The sequence below is a fragment of the Anomaloglossus baeobatrachus genome, chromosome 7 (assembly GCF_048569485.1).
Source record: "Anomaloglossus baeobatrachus isolate aAnoBae1 chromosome 7, aAnoBae1.hap1, whole genome shotgun sequence".
Classification (NCBI taxonomy): Eukaryota; Metazoa; Chordata; class Amphibia; order Anura; family Aromobatidae; genus Anomaloglossus; species Anomaloglossus baeobatrachus.
This window is the reverse complement of record NC_134359.1, coordinates 289932783-289956682: the sequence shown is the minus strand read 5'-3', so window position 1 is coordinate 289956682 and position 23900 is coordinate 289932783. Positions and strand designations below refer to the sequence as shown.

The 23900-nt window shown below is 41.7% G+C and overlaps 1 long non-coding RNA gene across 4 annotated transcripts in view; it reads right to left on the bottom strand.

The window, feature by feature from the left end:
- LOC142245572 (uncharacterized) overlaps nucleotides 1–23900 on the bottom strand; it is a 95159-nt gene that overhangs the window by 38239 nt on the left and 33020 nt on the right. The window contains exon 1 of one of the 4 annotated variants that reach the window (XR_012724784.1): nucleotides 16773–16964. The exons of the other annotated variants lie outside the window; for them this stretch is intronic. This is a non-coding gene — a long non-coding RNA (uncharacterized LOC142245572). Of the gene's footprint in view, nucleotides 1–16772; nucleotides 16965–23900 lie in introns of those variants that run through there. 4 annotated transcript variants of the gene reach the window in all.

The following is a 23900-nucleotide window of genomic DNA, read 5'->3' as shown; positions in this document are numbered from 1 at the left end:
AAGGATTTAAATAGTAGTTCCCGCCCCAGAGGAACTGTATTGTTAAAGAATAGGGAAGAGGGAGGAAAAAGATCAAGGAAAGAGAAGTAAAGGTCAGTTGTGGCGTCAGACATGAGCATGAACATTACTGGAGGACATAATAATAAACTCTCAAATTAATTAACATCTAGGCTAATCAATCTATATTTTAGAGAATTGATTGAAAAGCAATTCCATAATGCATACATATAAGAAAACTGGAATAAAAATGTGTATACATGGATTAAGTAGAGGAGCAGATGGACCCTTCATAGAGGTATTATTGACAACAGAACGGTTTCTCCATAACATACGCATACTTAAAGCATTCAGAATGATAAGTTTAGGACATTTAAGTCCCGCCCCCGAGGAGCATCTGTTGACACATCCATTTCTATTGCTGGCCCCTTTTGTGATTCCTGATTTTCTCATAGCCAAATCAGAAGTGTTGGAACATATGCCAATAAAGGCGGCTCATGCCTTGGAGTGTGGACGGTCCCGGTGGGAAGGATTTAAATAGGAGTTCCCGCCCTAGAGGAACTGTGTTATAAAAGACTATAAATTATTTTAGAGATTTAGTTAAAAAGCAATTCCATAATGCAGCAAAATTATTACTGTTGGCAAGAATAACAATAAAGGAGACTCATGCATTGGAGTGTGGGTGGTCCTGGTGGGAAGAATTTAAATAGGAGTTCCCGCCCCAGAGGAACTGTGTTATAAAAGAATATATATTTTAGAGAATTGATTGAAAAGCAATTCCATAATACATTAAAATTATTACTGTTGGCAAGAATGCCAATAAAGGAGACTCATGCATTGGTGTGTGGGTGGTCCTGGTGGGAAGGATTTAAATAGGAGTTCCCGCCCCAGAGGAACTGTGTTATAAAAGAATATATATTTTAGAGAATTGATTGAAAAGCAATTCCATAATACATTAAAATTATTACTGTTGGCAAGAATGCCAATAAAGGAGACTCATGCATTGGTGTGTGGGTGGTCCTGGTGGGAAGGATTTAAATAGGAGTTCCCGCCCCTGAGGAACTGTATTGTTACAGAATAGGGAAGACGGAGGAAAATAACCTAGGAAAAACAAGTAAACATCAGTTGTGGCGTCAGATATGAGCATGAACACTATTGGAGGACCTAAAAATAAACTCTCAAATGAATTAACATCTAGGTTTCCCAATTTATATTTTAGGGAATTGCTTGAAAAGCAATTCCATAATACAGTCATAGTGAGGAATTGTTGCAAATGTCCTACAATATTAAGCCATACTGCAGCTCCTATTCCCTTCCTCAGCCCCTTCTACTTCTCACAGTGGGTCTTGATAACCTTTCCCCTTCTCTGCTTAGTCTGCACAATGCCAGGCAGCTGTACGGAAAGCCTCGGTGAACAGCGCATATGTTACAGTAACAAAAGGAGTCGGTTTGTTCATGGGGCTGGTTGCAAAATGTAAATGAACGTTACATAACTGCACTGTGTAAGCAGCAGCTGATACCACAGAGAATGGGCGCAGAGGCTTCGTTATCACCCAACTAATTAATATGTGAAGGTTTCTCCGGCTAATCGCTGTTTGCTTTGATAAGAGTTGGGTTCTGCTGTTCTGTCTGTGCTACTGACCTATACAATGCTGCCATACTGTACCAATGTGTCACCCGATTGTGAATTTGCAATTCTTTATTTGATTTACTGGCAATAAACCTTATCGCACCGGGGCTCGATGATCACACCTCACAGAAGAAATATAGTCCGAAATATGGAAGAAACATCTGCACCATAAAGGCAAAATGTGTGATTGGATGTGTGAGTGTCATTGGAAAATAACTTATTGATTCAATCAAGTTTTTATAATAAAAAAATGTTTAATTTGTTTTTTTATTTTAATAATTTTTTTTTAATTTTCTATGCCATAAGCTCTTTAAAAAAAAGATCCTGAAATCTTGCAGGTTTCACTCTGAGCCTTATAGTAGACTGACACTTTCTGTTCTGTAGAGATCACTTCTCAGCAGTCATGAAAATATCATATTGCTATGCAAAATAACACCTACATAGCGATAACGCAGGGTTCACCATCAACAATCAGTGATATCACATCTTACCTCCTCATCCTCCCTGCACAATGACCTCCTCACTAGTCACAGAGCATGCTCACAAGATTCCCTAATCACCGCACCCTTAATCTTGGAATTGATAACACATGATCCGCCATTAACTACAGGTGATATCACAGCTCACCTCCTCATCCTTTAGTACAATGACTAATAACACCTGTCTCTATAGTAGATAACACATAATCCGCCATTCACAATAGGTGATATCACAACTCACCTCCTCATCCTTTAGTACAATGACTAATAACACCTGTATCTATAGTAGATAACACATAATCCGCCATTCACAATAGGTGATATCACAGCTCACCTCCTCATCCTCCAGTACACTGAATAATAACACCTATATCTATACTTGATAACACATTATCCACCATTCAGTATAAGTGATATCACATCTCACCTCTTCATCCTCCCTGCACAATGACTTGGATGAATAACATTATTCTGTAATTACAATGAAAGGTGTTACCTATGTATAGATAACACAAGATTTAGTATTTATAATAGGTGATGTTCACAGCTCACCTCCTCCCCATCCCTGCACAGTTAGCTGAGCAGGCCCATGACACTCTCCTATTACAATGAAAATTTCCCATAAACCTATATAACACAGGGTCCACCATTCACAATGGATGATGTTCACAACTCACCTTCTCCCCTTTCCTGCACAGTGACCTCTGCACTTGCCCTCTGAGCATCACCACAACAGTCTCCCATTAGAATAAAAGATGTTTCCTATACATATAATATTATACTTGACTAACTATCCACAGTAGCTGATGGTCACAACTCACCTCCTCCCCTTTTCTGCACAGTGACCTTTGCACTGGTTACAGAGCATCCCCACAACAGTCTCCTATTACAAAAAAAGTGACAGATATATAGACTGCGGGTGATGAAGCCGCCATTCACAATAGGTAGTGATCACAGCTCACCTCCTCCTCCTTCAGGCACAATGACTTATGGACAGATTACAGTGCATGCAAACAACACTCTTCTATTACAAAGAAAAGTGACAGTTATATAGACTACAGGGGATCGAGCCAGCATTCATAATAGGTGATGGTCACAGCTCACCTCCTCCTTTTTCAGGCACAATGACCTCTGCACAAATCACAGAGCATTCCCACAACTTTTATTACAAAGAAAAGTGACAGTTATATAGACTACAGGAGATCGAGCCTCCATTCATAATAGGTGATGCTCACAGCTCACCTCCACCTCCTTCAGGCACAATGAATTTGCCATGGATCACAGAGCATGCCCACAACACTCTACTATTACAAAGAAAAGTGACAGATATATAGACTACAGGGGATTGGAACAACCATTCATAATAGGTGATGGTCACAGCTCTCCTCCTCCTTCTTCAGGCACAATGACTTCTGCACAGATCACAGTGAATGCCCACGACACTCTTCTATTACAAAGAAAAGGGACAGTTATATAGACTAAAGGGGATCAAGCCTCCGTTCATAATAGTTATTGGTCACAGCTCACCTCCACCTCCTTCAGGCACAATTACTTAGATACAGATCACAGAGCATGCCCACAACACTCTTCTATTACAAAGAAAAGTGACAGTTATATAGAATAGACTGTAGGGTCTAAAGCCTCCATTCATAAAAGTTATTGGTCACAGCTCACCTCCACCTCCTTCAGGCATAATGACTTTGGCACAGATCGCAGAGCATGCCCACAACAATGCCCTATCACAAAGAAAAGTGACGGTTACATAGACTACAGGGGATCTAACCTCCGTTCATAATAGGTAATGGTCACAGCTCACCTCCACCTCCTTCAGACATGATAGGAGCTGTATACACAAAATTATAGAAGATTTTAAATCAATATTATATACAAAAAAGGGGGGAAAAGTAACAAAATATGTCCCCATAGCAGTCATATAACGGTCATATAATGTGTTTCTGGTGTGTGGTCTTGAAGTTCTGTGTTTATGACTTTTGAAGAACAAGACCCACAGTAAATAATAGGAGAGATTGTCTGCAGCCGCTCTTCACCTACAGAAGAGGGTCCTCACATCGTGTCCCATCACAACACAGGAGGAAAGGACGGTCTCCACCGGGACATTCATCAGGAGAAACACAACCTGCCCCGTCCAGTCCATGAATAACTGATAGTAACATTAATTATGTCATTCCAGGGACACAAGACGTCTTATAACACGGGAAAGTCACTTTACTAAGAATGTGTCCATTATGAATCAGGAAAAAAACAGAAATCTCACTAATTACCCACAGTACAGGACGGCTAATGGGATAACAAAGCGGGTCATGGTACATTACATAGAAAGAACAAAACCACATTGCTATATAATACTGCCCGTATGTACAAGAATATAACTACTATAATACTGTCCCTATGTACAAGAATATAACTACTATAATACTGCCCCCTATATACAAGAATACAACTACTATAATACTGCCCCTATGTACAAGAATATAACTACTATAATACTGCTCCCATGTACAAGAATATAACTACTATAATACTGCCCCCTATATACAAGAATACAACTACTATAATACTGCCCCTATGTACAAGAATATAACTACTATAATACTGCTCCCTATATACAAGAATATAACTACTATAATACTGCCCCCTATGTACAAGAATATAACTACTATAATACTGCTCCTATATACAAGAATATAACTACTATAATACTGCTCCTATATACAAGAATATAACTACTATAATACTGCCCCCTATGTACAAGAATATAACTACTATAATACTGCTCCTATGTACAAGAATATAACTACTATAATACTGCTCCTATGTACAAGAATATAACTACTATAATACTGCTCCTATGTACAAGAATATAACTACTATAATACTGCCGCTATGTACAAGAATATAACTGCTATAATACTGCCCCCTATGTACAAGAATATAACTACTATAATACTGCCCCTATGTACAAGAATATAACTACTATAATACTGCTAACTACTATAATACTGCCCCTATGTACAAGAATATAACTACTATAATACTGCCCCCTATGTACAAGAATATAACTACTATAATACTGCCTCTATGTATAGGAATATAACTACTATAATACTGCCCTCTATGTACAAGAATATAACTACTATAATACTGCCCCTATATACAAGAATATAACTACTATAATACTGCCTCTATGTATAGGAATATAACTACTATAATACTGCCCCTATGTACAAGAATATAACTACTATAATACTGCCCCTATATACAAGAATATAACTACTATAATACTGCCTCTATGTATAGGAATATAACTACTATAATACTGCCCCCAATGTACAAGAATATAACTACTATAATACTGCCCCCTATGTACAAGAATATAACTACTATAATACTGCTCCTATGTACAAGAATATAACTACTATAATACTGCCCCCTATATACAAGAATATAACTACTATAATACTGCCCCCTATGTACAAGAATATAACTACTATAATACTGCCCCTATGTACAAGAATATATCTACTATAATACTGCTCCTATGTACAAGAATATAACTACTATAATACTGCCCCTATGTACAAGAATATAACTACTATAATTCTGCCCCCCTATGTACAAGAATATAACTACTATAATACTGCTCCTATGTACAAGAATATAACTACTATAATACTGCCCTCTATGTACAAGAATATAACTACTATAATACTGCCCCCTATGTACAAGAATATATCTACTATAATACTGCTCCTATGTACAAGAATATAACTACTATAATACTGCCCCTATGTACAAGAATATAACTACTATAATACTGCTCCTATGTACAAGAATATAACTACTATAATACTGCCCCCCTATGTACAAGAATATAACTACTATAATACTGCCCCTATGTACAAGAATATATCTACTATAATACTGCTCCTATGTACAAGAATATAACTACTATAATACTCCCCCTATGTACAAGAATATAACTACTATAATACTGCCCCCTATGTACAAGAATATAACTACTATAATACTGCCCCCAAAGTACAAGAATATAACTACTATAATACTGCCCCCTATGTACAAGAATATATCTACTATAATACTGCCCCTATATACAAGAATATAACTACTTTAATACTGCTCCCTATGTACAAGAATATAACTACTATAATACTGCCCCCTATGTACAAGAATATAACTACTATAATACTGCCCCTATATACAAGAATATAACTACTATAATACTGCCCCCTATGTACAAGAATATATCTACTATAATACTGCCCCTATATACAAGAATATAACTACTTTAATACTGCTCCCTATGTACAAGAATATAACTACTATAATACTGCCCCCTATGTACAAGAATATAACTACTATAATACTGCCCCTATATACAAGAATATAACTACTATAATACTGCTCCTATGTACAAGAATATAACTACTATAATACTGCTCCATATGTACAAGAATATAACTACTATAATACTGCCCCCTATGTACAAGAATATAACTACTATAATACTGCTCCTATGTACAAGAATATAACTACTATAATACTGCCCCCTATGTACAAGAATATATCTACTATAATACTGCCCCTATGTACAAGAATATAACTACTATAATACTGCTCCTATGTACAAGAATATAACTACTATAATACTGCTCCTATGTACAAGAATATAACTACTATAATACTGCCCCTATGTACAAGAATATATCTACTATAATACTGCTCCTATGTACAAGAATATAACTACTATAATACTCCCCCTATGTACAAGAATATAACTACTATAATACTGCTCCTATGTACAAGAATATAACTACTATAATACTGCTCCATATGTACAAGAATATAACTACTATAATACTGCCCCCTATGTACAAGAATATATCTACTATAATACTGCTCCTATGTACAAGAATATAACTACTATAATACTGCCCCCTATGTACAAGAATATAACTACTATAATACTGCCCCCTATGTACAAGAATATAACTACTATAATACTGCTCCTATGTACAAGAATATAACTACTATAATACTGCCCCCTATGTACAAGAATATAACTACTATAATACTGCTCCTATGTACAAGAATATAACTACTATAATACTGCTCCTATGTACAAGAATATAACTACTATAATACTGCCCCTATGTACAAGAATATATCTACTATAATACTGCTCCTATGTACAAGAATATAACTACTATAATACTCCCCCTATGTACAAGAATATAACTACTATAATACTGCTCCTATGTACAAGAATATAACTACTATAATACTGCTCCATATGTACAAGAATATAACTACTATAATACTGCCCCCTATGTACAAGAATATATCTACTATAATACTGCTCCTATGTACAAGAATATAACTACTATAATACTGCCCCCTATGTACAAGAATATAACTACTATAATACTGCCCCCTATGTACAAGAATATATCTACTATAATACTGCCCCTATATACAAGAATATAACTACTTTAATACTGCTCCCTATGTACAAGAATATAACTACTATAATACTGCCCCCTATGTACAAGAATATAACTACTATAATACTGCCCCTATATACAAGAATATAACTACTATAATACTGCCCCTATATACAAGAATATACTACTATAATACTGCCCCCTATGTACAAGAATATAACTACTATAATACTGCCCCCTATGTACAAGAATATAACTACTATAATACTGCCCCTATGTAGCAGAGCCTCATTCAGACTCCAGGGTGATATTTGAGGAAGTCGGTGGCTCGGAGCTGCCATGGTGCGGTCAATCTGGTGTGTTCAGAAAGATCTCCTAAGCCTCTCCGGGTAATTAACTTTGGGTAAAGGTGAAGCCAACACGATGTTCAGCCAGAATTCTGTTCTAGAAATGTGTTGTGGATTTATTGTGGCTCATAAACATAAGAGTGTGACCGCACGATGAGACGAGTCCTTGTCATACGTTCCCAGGCTCTCACCTATTCTTGCCAGGACGGCATCTCAGGACCTTCCATCTATATGGAAAATTACTCTCGATGACGCCTTTAATTTGCAAATGACTCTGTATTTCAATTAGGGGGGATTTTGTTTTCCTGTTAAATTATAAAAATTAGTCCAAAGTGGTGCTAAAAGTTTTTTTTTGTTTCTAAAGCCAATGCTTATTTTATAATTTCTCCTTTTGGAACCAAAGAAGTGCCGTCTATACAGTGGGTGAAATAAATATTGAATACGTCACCAATTTTTCTAGTAAATATATTTCTGAACGTGCTACTATAATACTGCTCCTATGTACGAGAAAATAAATACTGTAATACTGCTCCTATGTACGAGAATATAACTACTATAATACTGCCCCTATGTACAAGAATATAACTACTATAATACTGCCCCTATGTACAAGAATATAACTACTATAATACTGCTCCTATGTACAACACTATAACTACTATAATACTGCTCCTATGTACAAGAATATAACTACTATAATACTGCCCCCTATGTACAAGAATATAACTACTATAATACTGCCCCCTATGTACAAGAATATAACTACTATAATACTGCCCCCTATGTACAAGAATATAACTACTATAATACTGCCCCCTATGTACAAGAATATAACTACTATAATACTGCCCCCTATGTACAAGAATATAACTACTATAATACTGCCCCCTATGTACAAGAATATAACTACTATAATACTGCCCCCTATGTACAAGAATATAACTACTATAATACTGCCCCCTATGTACAAGAATATAACTACTATAATACTGCTCCTCTGTACAGGAATATAACTACTATAATACTGCCCCCTATGTACAAGAATATAACTACTATAATACTGCTCCCTATGTACAAGAATATAACTACTGTAATACTGCCCCCTATGTACAAAAATATAACTAATATAATACTGCCCCTATGTACAAGAATATAACTACTATAATACTGCCCCCTATGTACAAAAATATAACTACTATAATACTGCCCCTATGTACAGGAATATAACTACTATAATACTGCCCCCTATGTACAAGAATATAACTACTATAATACTGCCCCCTATGTACAAAAATATAACTACTATAATACTGCCTCTATGTACAAGAATATAACTACTATAATACTGCCTCTATGTACAAGAATATAACTACTATAATACTGCCCCTATGTACACGAATATAACTACTATAATACTGCCCCTGTGTACAAGAATATAACTACTATAATACTGCTCCTATGTACAAGAATATAACTACTATAATACTACCCCTATGTACAAGAATATAACTACTATAATACTGCCCCCTATGTACAAGAATATAACTACTATAATACTGCCCCTATGTACAAGAATATAACTACTATAATACTGCCTCTATGTACAAGAATATAACTACTATAATACTGCCCCTATGTACAAGAATATAACTACTATAATACTGCCCCTATGTACAAGAATATAACTACTATAATACTGCCTCTATGTACAAGAATATAACTACTATAATACTGCCCCTATGTACAAGAATATAACTACTATAATACTGCCCCTATGTACAAGAATATAACTACTATAATACTGCCCCCTCTATACAAGAATATAACTACTATAATATTGCCCCCTCTATACAAGAATATAAGTACTATAATACTGCCCCCTATGTACAAGAATATAACTACTATAATACTGCCTCTATGTACAAGAATATAACTACTATAATACTGCCCCTATGTACAAGAATATAACTACTATAATACTGCCCCTATGTACAAGAATATAACTACTATAATACTGCACCCTCTATACAAGAATATAACTACTATAATACTGCCACCTCTATACAAGAATATAACTACTATAATACTGCCCCTATGTACAAGAATACAACTACTATAATACTGCTCCCTATGTACAAGAATATAACTACTATAATACTACCCCTCTGTACAAGAATATAAGGTGCTATTGATATGAAATTCTCACCAGATGTCGGTAACAACCCATCCAATCCACAAAGGCAAAGAAATCAAACCATAGATGTCCATAAAGAATGTGTAATAATGAAAAATTACACAAGAAAGTATTGAACACATGAACAAAGAGGTGCAAAAAGCCATAACACCAGCTCGAATCTATCAATAATTAGAAAGCAATGCTGATACTTATTGAAAAATCTTATCAGCTGGCTTATAAAAAGGTGTCACACAAGAAACATCTCATGATGGGTAAAACCAGTGAGCTGTCGCAAGACCTTCACAACCTTATATTGCAAAACATACTGATGGCATTGGTTACAGAAGAGTTTCTAAACCACTGTTGGGGCCATAATCTGGAAGCGGAGAGAACATAATTTCACCATAAACCGGCAACAACAAGGTGCTCTCCACAAGATTTCACACAGAGGAGTGAAACGTATTATCAGAAGAGTTGTCCAAGAGCCAAGAACCACCTGTGAGAGCAAGACCTGAAAACAACAGGTACAATTTTTTCCAAGAAAACAATAAGTAATGTAGTCACCGTATGCACGCTCCTGTATGCACACTCACCACAAAATACTCCATTGCTGAACTAAACACAGGTTCAAGTGCGTTTAAAGTTTTCTCAACATTTCGAGAAGCCTGTGAAATATTGGGAGAATATAGTCTGGTCAGAGGAGACCAAAATTTAACTCTTTGAACAACCAAAAAGGCGAATCCGAGAGCCTGAAACATTATAAAAGGACATAAAGAACTGTACAGAAAACTATACAAACAACATAAATTACATAATACACACCATGTTTGGAGGCCAAAAGGTCAAATCACCCCAAAAACACCCAACAGTGAAGTGTGGAGGTGGGAACATCATAGACTAGGGCTATCCAAATCGTTAATGTGTGATATTGTCTGTTGAGCTTGTGACGCCCTGGACTAGTCAGGTCGTCCCAGGTAGTCACACACACAACACCACCCCCTCCCCCAATTAGGTGACAGCAACCAACCAAGAAACCCTTGTCATCACCCTCCAGGTTTGATGTCCACACCAGGGGGGGGCAGAGCCAGGCGGTTGGCTCCGCTCACCGCGGAGTTCACAGGCCCGGAGGCGGGAAAACACACGAGTTGTAGAGGAGAGTGAGAGAAGTCAAGTTCAAGGGCAGACCTGTGACCAGGCCTGCCAACAGACTACCCCGGTGGCTGGGTCGGAGCCCAGTCACCTCTGGCAAGGAGGCAGACGGTGGTGGCCGCCTGCAGGAGCTCGGATTACAGCCGGTGGAACCGTAGGGACCGGGGTCGGGCGGTGGCCCGCCGATACCGAACCGGGGAACCGATTGGAAACCGGAGCACCAGGAGGGGTACTCAGACCCAGTACAAAGCCCTGAACCGACAGGGCTGAGTCGAATCAACTGATTGAGGACTGGACTTTAGGACCTATCCCACACAAGACCCATTAGAAGACAACATCCCAACCATACAGGGTAAAGCCACCGCCAAGGCATACAGACCCAAAGGGCCAGCGTCTGCGGGCAAACGGGCTCCTCCGGCATATACAAGTCGGGGAGCGGACTACCGTTGCTTAGGCATAGGAGTCAAACATTCTTACAAAGAGGTGCAGGAGAAAGGCGGAAACCACCAGCCTGACAAGGGAGAAGCTGCAGCGGGCTGCGGGCCCCGTTCATCACCCCGTTTGGTTTACCAGAGACTCCACTGTGTTGTGTCATAGTGAGTACACCAGTGCCTTCGAGCCGCGCACCGCGCTGCACCGCACCAGCGTACGCCCGCAACCGCTCCCACGCTTCAGCACCTCCCCCGGGCCCCCGGGACCATCATTTCCCTACCCACGGAGGGGTCAACACCAAGCTGCGCAACACCGTCCCCGGGAGGCCTAGTTAACGGCAGCGGTGGTGTCCATCTATTCACCACAACCCGTGGGTGGCGTCACGAACTTACAATCCAAACCAAACCACCGCGGCCCCGGCCGTGGAACTCCCCGTCAAATCCCTGCGTGTAGCGCCAACCCCCTTGCAGAGCGACGTGACCCCCGGGTCCGTGAGAGGCTCGAGCCACCACCCACCGTACAAGCACAGATCCGAGCGGCTCGGCGGTCGCAGCCAAGTCCGCGGGGCGGTACAAGCTCTATATCTAATCCTATCATGTGGGGGACCATCTGCTGAGTTGGTGTATCTAACCTAGCATGTGTGATACTGTCTGGGAAACGGTGTATCTAAATCTATCACATATACTACTGTCTGTTGCTCCAAAGTATCTAAACCTATCATGTATAATACTATGTGTATCTCTGCTGCTACTGTGATACTCTGTATCTCCTCCTGTGTATCTAATCCGATCATGTTTTCAGAGTCTCAGAGAGCAGGTTGTGCTATATATTTCCCGTGTTGTAATGGCCAGACCTTTTCCAGTGCATACAGCATCTACATCCTGGTATTAGGTATTAGGAGTTCTGCTCTTGAGCACCAAAACAAATATCCTTATTGAATTTGGCATCTGCATAAAGTGAAATCACATCTTTGTTCTGCAGATTATGTAACAGGTGAGTGCATAACCAGGACCCAAAATTTGGCATTCCCTGACCCGGTTTCTGCTATTAGCGGCATATCATACGTGTTCCAATTAGAGGTGATGGCACGGCATCCTCCCCCCCAGGTATAACCGAACAGTAAAAAAAAGTTCCCAGAAAGGTAAATGTCTCAATAATACTGGTCTAAATGAAGCTCTGCTAGTGATTGGTCATTCACCTTTCTAGGGGATGGGGCGCAAAAGCTTAAAGGGGGTTTCTGAAAGTTTAATACTGGTGACCTGTCCTTAGGTTAGGTCATCAATACCAGATCTGAGAAGATCCAACTCCAAGCACCACCGGATTGAAGGGACAGTGGACAGTGCCACATCGGATGTGGAACAGCGTCATATATTATATAGTGGCCATCAGTGGTATTGCAAATGTGGCGCCCCTGAGGCTTCAGTCGCCACAGAGGTACTGCACCTCAGCCAGAGGTGTGGTACGGAGGAGGTCATCCACCGGTATGCACACAAAAACACACAACGCTCTTACTTAGCAGCTTATCACCAGGTCAGGGTTGGGGGTTTGGTTCCATTAATGCTATGCATAGCCACCACTGGTGATGGTACCTCCCTCCCCCTAATCCGACACCTGGGGGGTGGATTCTAGTTAGTGGGAGCAGCCCGTAGAAAGTTGTTCAGTCGAGAAGGAGCAGTGGAGGAGGGAAGACCTGTGGTCTGGAGCTGGTCCAGCTCGACCCAGGCACAAGACAGAAGGGTTCCTAGAGACTACGGGAAGTGCGCCATAGTCCCGTGGCCTCGTTCCACATACGACATATTGGAGTTGAGGGACTTGGCCTCAGAACGGGGACTGGTCCCTAGACTAGAGAGTAGATATACTACCACCAGATAGTCTGAATCACAATACCTCACCAGACCAGCTAAGATAAACTACAGCTGGCATAGAATGAAACTATAACCAGCATATATAGGAGAGGAGCAGATGTAATTGGCTCCCCCACAACATGTCATCAAATGAGACTAACAAGCAGACTAGCAGAGATTAACTCTTGCTAGCCTGCCTATGAACTACCACTCTACAGGTTGACACCCGAGTCTGCCTGCATTGATCACAGACACCAGAGAAGTTATCGGGTGCAGTGTTAGGATCAGTAGTCTGAACATATCCCAAAGCCACCATGATAGTCGGCGATGTTTCTAAAAACCTTCGTGTGACATCTGGCGATCTCAGGGGATCCTGACAATGAGATAACTTTATCACGAGCGACTTATAGACATCTTAGATGAAGGTCTCAAATGGACTTTATTGGTCAGAGTAGGAGACAACAATCTCCTTGAAGGATCTGATGATCTCACAGCATTACAATAGAGAGCTCACTTTTACCCAGGAGAGACTTATGGACATCAAGGACAGGAGTCTCGATCTTGGCCAGAGTAGGAGACAACTCTCTCTCTCCTTGAAGGATCTGATGATCTCATAGGGTCCCAATTGTGAGCTCACTTTTATCCACGAGAGACCTATGGACATCAAGGACAGGAGTCTCGATCTTGGCCAGAGTAGGAGACAACTCTCTCTCTCCTTGAAGGATGTGAGGCTCTCATAGGGTCCCAATTGTGAGCTCACTTTTATCCACGAGAGACCTATGGACATCAAGGACAGGAGTCTCGATCTTGGCCAGAGTAGGAGACAACTCTCTCTCTCCTTGAAGGATCTGATGCTCTCACAGGGTCCCAATTGTGAGCTCAATTTTTATCCATGAGAGACCTATGGACATCAAGGATGGAGGTACTGATCTTGACCAGAGTGGGAGACAACTCTCTTCTGGAAGGATCTTGCCCTTTCGATCTCAGAGGGATCACTATTATCAATCGGAGGCTCTGCTAAAAAAAATATTTTGAAAAAAAGATCTTCTGAAGTACTGACCAAGAGGCCTGAGAAAGAGTTTCCCCCTTGAAGAGTTTCATGTCAGCTCAGGTGTAATGAGTGACATGATTTGTTAGGTGGCAACCGAATGGTAACCACAGAGACGGGCAACTCAACGTAGAGAACTGGTGATGCCCTGACACCACGTGTGATCGAGCAGATACAGGTTAACCTTTAATCCCAAGTAGTGCTGTTTTACGTACACACTTAGGTTGATGATCCAGCATAGAATGGAGGGCAGCGTATGTATATTGTATATGCTGGGGTGGCCCTGACCCCGGGGACACATGGATACAGACACATGGAGACAGACTGTCATTAAACACAATTATTTCATCCTGCCTGGACTCCTTGGTTATATATTATTCCTCATACAGATATTAAGTCTTCTTATCTTGTTAAGGATAGAGGATAACTTGCTGATTGCTTTGGGTCCAACCACTGGCACTATAAAGATCCGAAGATCGGAGCTCTGACAACCTCGATTATGGGGCTTTGCAGCTATTCTTGGTGCTCCAGAGCTGCACATTACTATAGGATGGGGACAAGCACGGGCACATTACTACAGGTTGGAGCACATGTATGTAAAGCGTTGTGGAATTAATAGCGCTATATAAATGAATAAAATTATTATTAAATTATTATTATTATAGGATGGAGACAAGAATGAGCACATTACAGGATGAGGACAAGGATGGGCACATTACAGGATGAGGACAAGGATGGGCACATTACTACAGGATGGGGATGAGGATGGGGCACATTAATACAGGATGGGAACAACGGTGGGGAACATTACTACAGGATGGGGACTAGGAGTGGCACATTACAACAGGATGGGGACAAAGATGGGCACATAACTACAGGATGGGGCACATTACTACAGGATGGGGACAAGGATGGGCACATTAACTACAGGATGGGGACAAGGATGGGCACATTACAGGATGGGGACAAGGATGGGGCACATTACTTTACTACAGGATGGGGGCAAGGATGGGCACATTACTATAGGATGGGGACAAGCATGGGTACATTACTACAGGATGGGGACAAGGATGGGGCACATTACTACAGGATGGGGACAAGCATGGGTACATTACTATAGGATGGGGACAAATATGGGGCACATTACTACAGGATGGGGACAAGGATGGGGAACATTACTACAGGATGGGGACAAGGATGGGGAACATAACTACAGGATGGGGACAAGGATGGGTCACATTACTACAGGATGGGGACGAGGATGGGGCACATTATTACAGGATGGGGACAAGCATGGGCACATTATTACAGGATGGGGACAAGGATGGGGCACATTACTACAGGATGGGGCAAGGATGGGGCACATTACTACAGGATGGGGACAAGGATGGGGCACATTACTACAGGATGGGGACGAGGATGGGGCACATTACCACAGGATGGGGGCAAGGATGGGGACATTACTACAGGATGGGAACAAAGATGGGCACATTACTACAGGATGGGGACAAGGATGGGGAACATTACTACAGGATAAGGACAAGGATGGGAGACATTAGTACAGTATCGGATTGCTGAGGGTTTCAGCAGTTAGACCCCCAGCAAGCAGCCCATGAACCCATTAAATATTTAAGGATCTTCTCAATCAGATGTAGCTTTGGATCAAATTTATGCCAAAATTGGGAAAACTTTGAAGGATTCCCCAACTTTTACGAACCACTCTAAGATCTCTCTGTGAACCATTTTCTTGTTTGTTTGTTGTCTGGTGGTCATGAGATGATAGTTTTGAGAATGTCCTCCACACGCCTTGGTTCCTGCCATGACGCCTGGCAGATATAATGTGGCCCCATCTGAGCAAATAGTCAGGACCCCAATTCTTCCTATTATCCCATTATTCTCCATTTTGTACCCTTGAGAAGGGTGATTATGCACCCGCTCATGTTCGTGCTCCCTCACAGGTCAATAGTGCATCCTTGGGAGAATACTGATTGAGACAATTTTAGGCACCTTATTGGGAACCATGTTTGGTCCATCATTGCCCACTATATGAGTCCAGGGAAATAAAACCAAAATGTAGATTTCTGGATATTCTGAATAATAATAACAAAGCCTGATTTCGCGCCCGTCTTCTGCCGTCACTTGTAAAATTAGATTCATTTAAACAGAAACAAAGGCTCTTGCCCCAACCTGAAAAGCTGCCGAGAGCTGAAATTCTCACCGCGCTCCATGATTCAGATAAGTAAAGCTTCGGTGCTGAGAGCTAATTATCCAGATTTATGTTCTGTGAGCCGGGGATGAGCAGGCGCTGACAGGCCACCTTGAAGGTTATTTAATACTCTGTGTCTTTCCACCTGAGTAATCATTTCCCAATAAATGCACGCGGCGTGCTCCTCACACAGGGGACCCAGGAACCAGCGCATCACGGGAACTTTATGTGCACCAGGCAAGAAAACAGCACTTCATGTTCTGCCTCCCAGCAAATATCCCACTGGGAAATGTGACCACCCACCGACTATTCATATATCTGATGGAAATAGGTCTGAGTAATAGGAACATTATTTTAATCTGACACTCTTATAAAGGAAGCCATTAGTACTTTTCTAGGAATGTATTTGGTATCCAGGAAAAAAGTGACACCATTAAGAGATGAAGCCTGGGAACCAAGAAAACAAGGAGGCTCAATCATATATTACAGTCTCACCATTGATGGTTATCTGCTCCAAGCCACTTGTATCAAAATTACCTGCAGTAACCACCCGGGGGAGTCAACTGAATACTTATCTTGAATTTAATGTGTATTCAGTATTCATTGAGCTCCCCCTAGTGGTGGCTGCAGACAGGATCTTATCATGTATCTCTGTATACAGGGAGCTCCCTCTAGTGGTGGCTGCAGACAGGATCTTATCATGTATCTCTGTATACAGGGAGCTCCCCCTAGTGGTGACCGCAGACAGGATCTTATCATGTATCTCTGTATACAGGGAGCTCCCCCTAGTGGTGACCGCAGACAGGATCTTATCATGTATCTCTGTATACAGGGAGCTCCCTCTAGTGGTGGCTGCAGACAGGATCTTATCATGTATCTCTGTATACAGGGAGCTCCCCCTAGTGGTGACTGCAGACAGAATCTTATCATGTATGTCTGTATACAGGGAGCTACCCCTAGTGGTGGTTGCAGACAGAATCTTATCATGTATCTCTATATACAGGGAGCTCCCCCTAGTGGTGACTGCAGACAGGATCTTATCATGTATCTCTGTATACAGGGAGCTCTCCCTAGTGGTGGCTGCAGACAGGATCTTATCATGTATCTCTGTATACAGGAAGCTCCCCCTAGTGGTGACTGCAGACAGGATCTTATCATGTATCTCTGTATACAGGGAGCTCCCCCTAGTGGTGGCTGCAGACAGGATCTTATGTATCTCTGTATACAGGGCGCTCCCCCTAGTGGTGACTGCAGACAGGATCTTATCATGTATCTCTGTATACAGGGAGCTCTCCCTAGTGGTGGCTGCAGACAGGATCTTATCATGTATCTCTGTATACAGGAAGCTCCCCCTAGTGGTGGCTGTAGACAGGATCTTATCATGTATCTCTGTATACAGGGAGCTCCCCCTAGTGGTGGCTACAGACAGAATCTTATCATGACATCGAGCAGAAGGTTGATGCTGGATAAAGCTTCAAGACAAAGAAGGGAAAGAAGATGTAAATGGCAACCACCAGCCAAGTGAGTCACGATCGGTAACAAATTGTTAGTTTCTTCTTTAATGTCTGTATTTATGTTCATTACCATAAAGATGACATCACATGAAGAAATTAGTTCTACAAGACACATTAGCGGCACATGGAGTCATTCATCTTCTATATTTACCTATTGCTCCAATTACTAATAGATGGATGAGATATACTGTACACGGCAAGCACATGTCCCGTACATATGACCTCCGAGACAACATGGGGGATCTGTCATCCCGATAATGGGTGCATGTGTATCTACCAAACAGTCCTAAAATGTTGACTGAGAATAGGTGTGACCCCTTGTACACGTTGCGGAGTTCCCTTAGGCCAATCGTCTGTGCCAAGTTGAATCACAGACACACCAGTTCCACACTTCTATCCTTAAAAGAGTTTTTTGGTTCAGAAAATGTTCTAATAATCTTATTATTGACTTGGCTGAGGTGGGACGGACCCCTTTTGAGGACCCTCAACTTTTATCTAAAATGTAGAAAGGCTATAAAGAGAGTCTGTCTATCTCTGGAGGAATCCTGCATGTGTGTATATTCAACACTGATTTTATTGAGAATTGTGTAATACTTCATTTCACCTCCGGAGGCGCTGCAGGGAAATTAAACACAGTGCCATCACAGATTGCAGCTGATCCAGAAGGTTCCAGGGGTCCTCCTGTATAACACTGGGCACTGTAAAGTATTGTGATGCTGGTATTTTGGCACTGTATAGTATTGTGGTCCTGGTATTTGGGTACTGTATAGTATTGTAGTCCTGGTATTTTGGCACTGTATAGTATTGTGGTCCTGGTATTTGGGAAATGTATACGGTAGTATTGTGGTCCTGGTATTTGGGCACTGTACAGTGTTGTGGTCCTGGTATTTGGGTACTGTATAGTATTATGGTCCTGGTATTTGGGTACTGTATAGTATTATGGTCCTGGTATTTGGGTACTGTATAGTATTGTGGTCCTGGTATTTGGGCACTGTATAGTATTGTGGTCCTGGTATTTGGGCACTGTACAGTGTTGTGGTCCTGGTATTTGGGTACTGTATAGTATTATGGTCCTGGTATTTGGGTACTGTATAGTATTGTGGTCCTGGTATTTGGGCACTGTATAGTATTGTGGTCCTGGTATTTGGGCACTGTACAGTGTTGTGGTCGTGGTATTTGGGTACTGTATAGTATTATGGTCCTGGTATTTGGGTACTGTATAGTATTGTAGTTCTGGTATTTGGGCATTGTATAGTTGTTTAGTTATGGTATATGGGCACTGTATAGCATTGTAGTCCTGGTGTTTGGGCATTATATAGTATTGAGGTCCTGGTATTTGGGCACTATTTAGTATTGTGGTCCTGGTATTTGGGCACTGTATAACATTGTAGTCCTGGTATTTGGGCACTGTATAGTATTGAGGTCCTGGTATTTGGGCACTGTAGTATAGTATTGTGGTTCTTGTATTTGGGCACTGTACAGTATTGTAGTCCTGGTATTTGGGCACTGTTATGATCCTGGTATTTGGGCACTGTATAGTATTGTGGTCCTGGTATTTGGGCACTGTACAGTATTGTAGTCCTGGTTGTTGTGAATGTCAGTTATGCTTTGGCTGTTGGGAGGCTCCCTCTTGTGGCCAGGAATGGTTTGGACATAGACCAGGTGTGTTGAGCAATGGGCGTTTCCATTGCTAACTCTCTGCTTATTTAAACCCTGGTCTGATAGCAGGCTATGCCGGATGTCAGTTGTTCTTTGTTCACCAGCCTGCTTCATTCTGCTCCACACCACATCTACCCCAGATAAGTGCTTTGCTCTTTATTTGTTGTTTGGTTCTTTTACTCTTATCTGAGTTTGTAATTTGCTGTAGTTGTTTTCAGTTTATTTGCATGCAGGGATTTTCCCTCTCAGTTGCTTAGCTGGGAAACTCCCTGCAGTTATGTTTGGAGTATAGCTCCTTTAAGTCCATGTGTCTGTGGCTTTTTGAATTTGTAATGATTCTTGTTTTCTGTTCATTGGTATGACAAGAGCGCCTGGTATAGGACGGAGTGCAGATCGTGCGATCTGAGGGCCTTTTTGTACTATCAGGAATTTGGAATTTTGCAGGGTTTTTTTCTGGCCACCATCAGCCCCTTTCCTGTCCTTTCCTATTTTAGTCAGTGGGGGCCTCACTTTTTGCTAATCCTATCATCTATCTATGTTTTGAGTTTTCCTATATCACCGCAGTCTTTGAATGTGGGGGGCTTGCTATTCTTTATCTATTTTCTGAGGCAGAGAGATATTCATCTTTCCTTCCTTTAGGATAGCTAGTTCTCCGGCTGGGTTCGCGGTGCACAGGATGTTAGTTCACGTCTCGGCTACTTCTAGTGTTGATGGTTAGTAAGGGGATGGCGGCCAGATTAGTTGCCAATGCTCTTGTCACCTTTTACCAATGATTTACGGTGGTCTTCCATGGTTCCGGATCATAACACCTGGTATTTGGGTACTGTATAGTATTGTGATCCTGGTATTTGGGTACTGTATAGTATTGTGGTCCTGGTATTTGGGTACTGTATAGTATTATGATCCTGGTATTTGGGCACTGTATAGTATTGAGGTCCTGGTATTTGGGTACTGTTTACTCGACATAATCCACCATCCTTTGATTGCTTGTTCTATACACTGTAGTAATACAGCTTGGATCTGTCCTTTATGGATCAGGTCCACCCCCTGAGCCCGCTCCACATGCACTAATATTAAGAGGTTACAATATATGCAGTTGAGCTGTAATACCAGACACAGCCTATCAACAAAGGTGGCGCTGTTTCTGGAAAATATAAATAGACTTTTTTTTCAGGTCTGATATAATAGACTATGAAGCGTTCAAGCCTATGGCAACATTAGTACTTTTCGCCTTTTTCCGTCCACAAAACTTTTGTTCCTTTTTATCCTTTGTAAGTGCGGCAGAGTTATTAACAGATAAATCTCCAGTATAATAAACGTTGGTCGTGAAGCGCGAGGATCTTTCCAGGGCAATACAGTCTACAGATGTAATAAAACAGCAGCAATACGCTAGGCTCCCATTTATACGCGCAGTTTGCTATGAATAGACCTTGGCCGTGCTCGAGTTCAGGACCCCGCACAATATATCATCACAAGTACAGGCATCCATCAGGAAACGTGGCCGAGGGGTCAAAGGAAAAGATAAAAATATACAAGAAAAAAAAAGCGTAAAACTTGTATGGAAGAAAAAAAGACTCAAACTCTATTTTCAAGCAGCGTAATAGAGAATTTGGAAATAATAAAGGGATCCTCATTAACGGACCCTCAACTATTAACTAGTGTGGCTTCATAGAGACCTCGAGTAACAATAATTGGACACTGTATAGTATTGTGGTCCTGGTATTTCGGTAATGTGTAGTATTGTGATCCTGGTATTTGGGCACTGTATAGCATTGAGGTCCTGGTATTTGGGCACTGTATAGCATTGAGGTCCTGTTATTTGGGCACTGTATAGTATTGTAGTCCTGGTATTTTGGGACTGTATAGCATTGAGGTCCTGGTATTTGGCCACTTTATAGCATTGAGGTCCTGGTATTTTGGCACTGTATATTATTGTAGTCCTGGTATTTGGGCACTATATAGTATTGTAGTCCTGGTATTTGGGCACTGTATAGCATTGAGGTCCTGTTATTTGGGCACTGTAAAGTATTGAGGTCCTGGTATTTGGGCACTGTATAGTATTGTAGTCTTGGTATTCGGGCACTGTATATTATTGTAGTCCTGGTATTTGGGCACTGTAAAGTATTGAGGTCCTGGTATTTGGGCACTGTATAGTATTGTAGTCTTGGTATTCGGGCACTGTATATTATTGTAGTCCTGGTATTTGGGCACTGTATAGTATTGTAGTCCTGGTATTTGGGCACTGTATAGTATTGAGGTCCTGGTATTTGGGCACTGTATAGTATTGAGGTCCTGTTATTTGGGCACTGTATAGTATTGTAGTCCTGATATTTGGGCACTGTATAGTACAAAGGACCATGTATGTGGATGTTGTAATCCATATCAGCAGGATATGGCGGATCGAGTGCAGCAAATGTTATTCAATGGGTAGTGCCAACAAGCCTCTCTTGCCCGGTTATGGGTTCTCATCCTTTTAAAGCCAAGTACGCCCTAGTGACCAACTGTCCAACCACATACCCCAAGGGCGCAAGCCAGAGCCCAGTCCAGTAAACAAATTCCCGGCCAGACCTTCCCGGTATACAGACCACTTTTCATATCAAGCGAGACCAGACCCCCTGTATACAGACCCCCATTTCATAAACAGATGCCACCTATATATACACTACTCGAAAAATTAAAGGGAACACTTACGGTAACCAACCGAATATAACTCCAGGTTAATCAAACTCCTGTGGAATGAAACTGTCCACTTAGGAGGCCACACTGATGGACAATCAATGTCATCTGCTGTTGTGTAAATGGAATAGACGTCAGATGGACATTATTGGCAATTATCAAGACCCCCTCAATAAAGGAGTGTCTCTGCAGGTGGGGAGCACAGACCACATCTCAGTACGGTGCTTTCTGGCTGATGTTTGGTCACTTTTGGATGTTGGTTGTGCGGTCACACTCGTGGTAGCACGAGACGGACTCTAGAACCCACACAAGTGGCACCGGTAGTGCCGCTCATCCAGGATGGCACATCAATGCGAGCTGTGGCAAGAAGGTTTGCTGTGTCTGTCAGCGTTGTGTCCAGAGGATGGAGACGCCTCCAGGAGACAGGCCAGGACACCAGGAGACGTGGAGTGGGCCATAGTAGGGCAACAACCCAACAGCAGGACCGCAACCTCGGCCTTTGTGCAAGGAGGAGCACTGCCAGAGCCCTGCAAAATGACCTCCAGCAGGCCACAAATGTGCATGAGTCTACACAAATGGTTAGAAACCAACTCCATGAAGATGGCATGAAGGCCCGACGTCCACAGATGAAGATTGTGCTCACCGCGCAACACCGTGCAGGACGCTTGGCATTTGCCACAGAACACCAGGATTGGTAATTTTGCCACTGGCCCCTGTGCTCTTCACAGATGAAAGCAGGTTCACACTGAGCACATGTGACAGACGTGACAGAGTCTGGAGATGCCATGGAGGGCGATCTGCTGCCTGCAACATCCTTCAGCATGACCGGTTTGGCAGTGGGTCAGTAATGGTGTGGGGTGGCATTTCTTTGGAGGGCCGTACAGCCCTCGATGAGCTCACCAGAGGTCGCCTGACTACCATTAGTTACCGAGATGAGATCCTCAGACCCCTTGTGAGACCATATGCTGGTGCGGTTGGCCCTGGGTTCCTCCTAGACAATGCCAGACCTCATGTGGCTGTACTGTGTCACCAGTTCCTGCAAGATGAAGACATTGAAGCTATGGCCCGTCCGGTATTATTGTAGCATGTGTCCACCTCAACAAAATGGTGTCCACCTCAACAAAATGGTGTCCACCTCTACAAAATGGTGTCCACCTCTACAAAATGGTGTCCACCTCTACAAAATGGTGTCCACCTCAACAAAATGGTGTCCACCTCAACAAAATGGTGTCCACCTCTACAAAATGGTGTCCACCTCTA